Source organism: Balaenoptera physalus (assembly GCF_965194825.1).
Source record: "Balaenoptera physalus genome assembly, chromosome: X".
Lineage (NCBI taxonomy): Eukaryota > Metazoa > Chordata > Mammalia > Artiodactyla > Balaenopteridae > Balaenoptera > Balaenoptera physalus.
In genome coordinates, this window is record NC_138903.1 from 133,098,191 (window position 1) to 133,105,368 (window position 7,178).

Below are 7,178 nucleotides of genomic sequence, written 5' to 3' on the forward strand. Positions count from 1 at the left end.
GTCCTGCCTCCCAGCCTCTTTGTCCCTCGGGGCTTGGGGGAGGGGCTTGGGGGAGAGGCGGGAGGGGCCGCAGTGGCCTGGGTGGGGAGGAGGAGCCTTGAGCCCCACCCCCAGCCGAAGATGCTGCCCTGCACGTTCTCCCGCAGACACGGCCGTGGGCAGGCTGCGCCAGCAACATGTCACAAAAAGAATGGCTGTGACCACCTAGAGGGGTGGGATAGGGAGGGTGGGAGGGAGGGAGATGCAAGAGGGAGGAGATATGGGAACATATGCATATGTATAACTGATTCACTTTGTTGTAAAGCAGAAACTAACACACCATTGTAAAGCAATTATGCTCCAATAAAGCTGTTTAAAAAAAAAAAAAAAGAATGGCTGAGCCAGAAGAGGACCGAGCCCGACCTTGTGCCAGGCTGGAGAGGAGAGGACCGAGGTCCAGTCCACCCATGACGAGCTGCAAGAGAGATACTGAGAGAAAAACAGTGAGCTGCCAAATGGGCTGGCAGGGGACACGGAGGAGGAAGAGTCCTGAGCCAGCCGGGCAAGGAGCAGTGGGGACACAGTGCTTCTAGACCTTCTAGGAGGGGGTAACGCTTGTGCAGAGGCCCAGGGGTGAATCAGGAGCAAGATGCAGGATATCAATGCCAAGTGCAGGGGGAAGGGAGGGGCCTCGCTTACAGAGCCTGGACTTCAGAAGCAATGAGAAGCCACTGAAGGGTTTTCAGCAGGATGGAAACAACATGGGATTCATGCTTAAAGGAGGCTGCGTTGAGGGTTGCTTGGAGGGAGGCAAGAGCACTGCGCTTGGCCCTCACCCACTGCTGGTGGGACAGAGGTGGGGCAGCCATCATGGGGAACAGTGTGGCGGGTCCTGGAAAGCTAGGCAGAGTTCCCATGCGACCCAGCGCTTCCACTCGGAGATGTAGACCCAAGAGAATGGAAAATAGATGTTCAATCAAAACCTTATACATGGGGCTTCCCTGGTGGCGCAGTGGTTAAGAATCTGCCTGCCATGCAGGGGACACGGGTTAGAGCCCTGTTCCGGGAAGATCCCACATGCCACGAAGCAACTAAGCCCATGCGCCACAACTACTGAGCCTGTGCTCTAGGGCCCACAAGCCACAACTACTGAGCCCGCGTGCCACAACTACTGAAGCCCGTGCACCTAGAGCCCGTGCTCCGCAGCAAGAGAAGCCACCACAATGAGAAGCCCGCGCACAGCAACGAAGACCCAATGCAGCCAAAAATAATTTTTTTAAAAAGTCTTAAAAAAAAAACCAAACCTTATACATGGGGCTTCCCTGGTGGCACAGTGGTTAAGAATCCGCCTGCCAATGCAGGGGACACAGGTTCAAGCCCTGGTCCGGGAAGATCCCACATGCCACGGAGCAACTAAGCCTGTGCACCACAACCACTGAGCCTGCGCTCTAGAGCCCATGAGCCACAACTCCTGAGCCCGCATGCCACAACTAATGAAGCCCGTGCACCTAGAGCCCGTGCTCCGCAACAAGAGAAGCCACCGCAATGAGAAGCCTGCGCACCACGACGAAGAGTAGCCCCCACTCGCCGTAACTAGAGAAAGCCCGTGCGCAGCAACGAAGACCCAACGCAGCCAAAAATAATAAATAGATAAATAAAATTTTTTTTAAAAACCCTTATACATGAACATTCTTAACAGTACTATTGATGGTAACCAAAAGTGGAAACAACTCCAATGTCCATCAACAGATGAATGGACAAGCAAAATGTGGTCTGTCCATACAATGGAGTATTATTCAGCTTGACAAAGAAAGCAGACCAATGGGTGCCAGGGGCTGGGTAGTGACTGCTGAATGGGGTCAAGGTTTCCTTTTGGGGTAATGAGAATGTTCTGGAACTATAGAGGTGACGGTTGCACAATACTGTCAGTATGCTAAATACCAACAAATTGTGCACTTTAAAAGGGTTAATTTTGTGTTATGTGAATTTCACCTCAAATAATAGATAATAGATGATGGATACATTGATCATAAAGAGGCAGAAGTGATCGATGATTGATAGATAATAAAGAGAGATGATAGACTGGTGATGATGATAGACAGATGGATGGATGGATCACAGGTAAAGAGATAGATACATAGACATAGACGGAGGAGCACACTGCTTGACGCAACCCAGGCCAGGCGTGCTGAGGCCTGAAATCCCAGATGCACTAGAGAGATTAGAAGAAAGTCACGCGGGGGGTACCTCAGACTCTGGGGGAGGGGACGGGTGGAGTGAGAGTCAAGGTGACCCCTGGGTTCTGGCTTGGGTGGCCGGTTGGGCGATGGCATCCATTGCGGAAGAAGGGACAGGTCGGGGAGAAGGAGCTGCCCGATTAGTGCTTGCTGGGCCCAGGCCCTTGGCCCCAGCGGAAATGATGAGTAAGCGCTAGGAGGGTGCGGCTGGCTGAGAGCTCCACGCTGGAGGTGGTCCGAGGGTGCATTGGCCAGCAGAGAGGCAGCTGGTGGTTGAAGAGATGCGTGGATGCGAGGTGCTTGGTCTCTCATCTGGGGGATGGGAGATAGACTGCGTTTTCTTTGAGTTTTTTTTTTTTTAATTTATTTTTGGCTGTGTTGGGTCTTCGTTGCTGCACGCGGGCTTTCTCTAGTTGCGGCGAGCAGGGGCCACTCTTCGCCGCGGTGCACGGACTTCTCATTGTGGTGGCTTCTCTTGTGGAGCACCAGCTCTAGGCACGTGGGCTCAGTAGTTGTGGCACTCAGGCTCAGTAGTTGTGGCTCACAGGGTCTAGAGCGCAGGCTCAGTAGTTGTGCCGCACAGGCTTAGTTGCTCCGCGGCATGTGGGATCTTCCCAGACCAGGGCTCGAACCCGTGTCCCCTGCATTGGCAGGCGATTCTTAACCACTGCGCCACCAGGGAAGTCCCTTAGCTGAGTTTTGAGGTTAGGATTTGTTCCTGATCCAGGACAAGTGGCAATTTGGAGGGTTAGGAGCTGTTCCTCCATCTCTGCCCAACATTGTGCAAGTCGTCCCTACCTGATAATAAATCCTTTTTTTTTTTCAACTTACAAAGCTAGAATGGTTCTGTGGTCTGCCACCAAACCCTAATTGATACAAATGGAAACAGACATACCCAGGGAATACCATTCAAAAGGAAGTTAGTGAAGAGAAATTAACATCAGACAAAGTACACCTCAGGGCACAAATCGTTATTAGGAATAAAAGAGGTTGCTGCCCAATGATTAAAGAAATAATCCATTCAGAAGCATTAACCATTCTGAATGTGTGTGTAGCTGCCTAATGACAGAGCCTCAAATGTACATCAAACAAAAAAGTAGCAGTAAAAGGAAAAATTAATAAATTAGTAAATTCACCACAGTAAATCACACTACCTCTCACTCCAATTGGTAGCTCAAGCAGACAAAAGTAGGAAGAATATAGCACAAATTGAACATGCTTGATTAACAGACATCCCAAAACTAGAGACTACGCACTTCAAGTTCACCTTGAACACTTAATAAAACCCACCATGTTCTCAGCCAGAAAACAAATCTCAGCAAATACTAGAAGAATGGGTATCATACAGATCATGTTCTCAAACTGCAACAGAATAAAATCATAAATGGATAATAATGCTAAAATTAAGTCCTCCCATATGTTTGAAAATTTAAATTTACAAATTTAAATTTAAAAATACACTTCCCAATAATTCATCGGTCCAAGAAGAAATATAATGAAAATCTAAAAAAAGTTAGAACTGAACAACAATGAAAACGCTACATTTGAAAACGTGTGGAGTGTAGCTCAAGCAGTACTTAAGAGTAAATGTATAGTCTTAAAAAAGTAAGCTGAGCCCCAACCCAGGAAGTTAGAAAAACCACAGTAGAATAAACCCAAAAAAAAGTAGAAGGAAGGAAATCACAAAGACAGCAGAAATTAATGAAATAGAAAAAACAAAGATCAATAAAACCAAAAGTTGGTTCTCTGAAGTTAGTAAAATAGACACAAGGCTCTGGCAAGAATGAAAGGAGAGGAAAAGACGGGTAGAACCACAGATACCATAGCCCTTTCCAACATAATGAGAGACTCTGGCTTAAGCATGGGAGTTTGGACGCCTGTGCAAGAGGCTGCTAGATCACATATATTTCAATTATATATATATATATATATATATATATATATATATATAATTGAATATATATATATAATTGAATATATATATATATATATATATATATAGCAGCTTTATATATATGAAGCTGCTAGATGCTCACATCTTTACCCCACCTCATGCAGAAGACCAGACTTTTATTCTCTGGCAAGTTAGAACAGAGGGTCTTTGGAAATGCAGATTAAAGCCACAGTGAAATATCTTTTTATTCCCATCCACTGACTGACAGAAATTAAAAAGTCAGACAATACCAAGTGTCGGCAGTGATGTGGAGTAGCAGGAACTCGTACACTGTGGTGGTATACAAACTGGTACAACAGCTCTGGAAAACAATTTGGTGTTATCTAGTAGAATTAAAGATGTACATATTTATGGCCTAACAAGGTCACTCTTGGGCACACCCTAGAGAAGGTCCTTCACAAATACCCCAGATTACACGTACAGGTCGTTCACAGCAGCATTGTTTATAATAAGCAAAAGCCAGAAAAAACCCAGGTGTCCATTAACAGGTGAATAAACAAACTATGTTGCAGTCATATGATGGAAAACTATTCAGCAATAAAACTGAATAAACTCCGGCTAGGTGTATCACACTTGGACGCATGTCACAAATGTAATATGGAACTAAAGCAACAGGTTACAGAAAAATACATCCAGTATGATTCCATTTATATAAATTCCAAAAATATAAAACCAAACTATGTATACTGTTTAGAGACGATACATATATGGGACAAGTAAGAAAAGTAAGGAAAGGCTAGTGGTTGCTTATGTCAAGGGAGGAACAGGGTATATGGGGGCTTCAAAGTCATTGGGAATATTGTCTTCTGGTTGACAGTAGGGACACGTGTAGCAACAAAGGATACAATAAACAGAGTAAAAAGGCCTCCTACAGAACGGGAGAAAATATAAGTCACATATCTGATAAAGGGTTAATATCCAGAATATACAAAGAATTCCTACAACTCAACAACAAATCAAATTACCTGATTAAAAAATGTGCAAAGGGACTTCTCTGGTGGCACAGTGGTTAAGAATCCGCCTGCCAATGCAGGGGACATGGGTTCGAGCCCTGGTCCGGGAAGATCCCACGTGCTGCAGAGCAACTAAGCCCACACGCCACAACTACTGAGCCTGCGCTCTAGAGCCCGCGAGCCACAACTACTGAGCCCGTGTGCTACAGCTACTGAAGCCCGCACGCCTAGAGCCCGTGCTCCACAACAAGAGAAGCCACCGCAATGAGAAGCCCACGCACCGCAGCGAAGAGTAGCTCCCGCTCGCCGCAACTAGAGAAAGCCTGTGCATGGCAACGAAGACCCAACGCAGCCAAAAATAAAATAATTTTTAAAAAAAGATTTTTAAAAATGTGCAAAGGCCTTGAATAGACATTACCCCGAAGATGATATACAAATGGCCAACAAGCATATGAAAACATGCTCAACATCACTAATCATCAAGAAATGTAAATCAAAACCACAATAAATTACGTGACATCCATTAGAATGGTTACTATTTTTTAAAAAAACCAAAAAAACCCAGAAAACATCAAATAGTGTCAAGAATGTGGAGAAAATTAGAAGTCTTGTGCACTGTTGGTGGGATTGTAAAATGGTGCAACTGCCATAGAAAATGGTAAGGAAGTTCCTCAGAAAATTAAATATAGAACTACTATGTGATCCAGCAATCCCACTTCTGAGTATATATCTAAAAGAATTGAAGCAGAGCTATTTACATATCCATGTTCATGGCAGCACTATTCACAATAGTCAAGAGGTAGAAGCAACCTCAGTGTCCATTGACTGACGAAAGGATGAACAAAATGTGGTCTATACACAAAATGGAATATTATTCCTCCTTAAAAGGAAGGAAATCCTGCCAGATGCCACAACATGGGTGACCCTTGATGACATTATGTTATGTGAAATAAGCCAGTCACAAAAGACAAATATTGCATGATTCCACCTATGTGAAGTCCCTAGAGTAGTCAAATTTATAGACACAGAAGTAGAAGGGTGGGTGCCAGGGGCTGGGGAAAAGCAGAGTTGTTTAATGGATATAGCATTTCAGTTTTGCAAGATGAAAAAGTTCTGGAGATCTGTTTCACAACAATGTGAGTGTACCTAACACTACTTAACTGTACACTTAAAAATGGTTAAGATGGTAAACTTTATGTTATGGAATTTTTACCACAATAAAAATAAAATTGACTCAAGAAGAAGCAGAAAACCTGAACAGTCCCATAATTATTAAAGAAATTGGCAATGTAATTTAAAATGTATGGATAGAGGGGCTGGTGGCTGCAAAAACAAGGAAGGCCTAGATAGTTTTACAGACGTATTCCATCAAGCCTTTAAGGAACTGATAACCCTTGTCTTAGATAAATTGTTCCAGGGAACAGAAAAAGAGGACATGCTCCAAAAACAACAACAACAAAACCAATCCAGCCAATACACCATGACAAAGTTGAGTTTAGCCCAGAAAATGCAAGGGTGGTTTAACATTAGATAATCAATTAACACAATTTAATACATTAACTGATGAGAGGAGGAACATTCTGTCATTAACTCAGTGCTTTTTCTGAATGCATTTGATAAAATTCAACATATAGCAAACTAGGACTGGAAGGGAACTGCCTTAATCTCATAAAGGTGTCTATAAACACCTCTGCAAACATCTTAATTAATGATGAAACCTTAAGAATATTCTCTTTGCTTCCATTCAACCTTGTACTGTCCAGGGAAGTAAAGTGAGAAAAAGAAACTGTAGTTAAAAGGACTAGAAAAGAAGAAACAAAACAGTCATTCCTCCTGGATGGCATGACTGTGTAAGTAGAAAACCAAAAAGAATCCACAGGGGACTTCCCTGGTGGCGCAGTGGATAAGACTCTGAACTCCCAGTACAGGGGGCCTGGGTTTGATCCCTGGTCAGGGAACCAGATCCCACATGCATGCCATAACTAAGAGTTCACAAGCCGCAACTAAGGAGCTGGCGAGCCGCAACTAAGGAGCCCGCCTGCCACAACTGACACC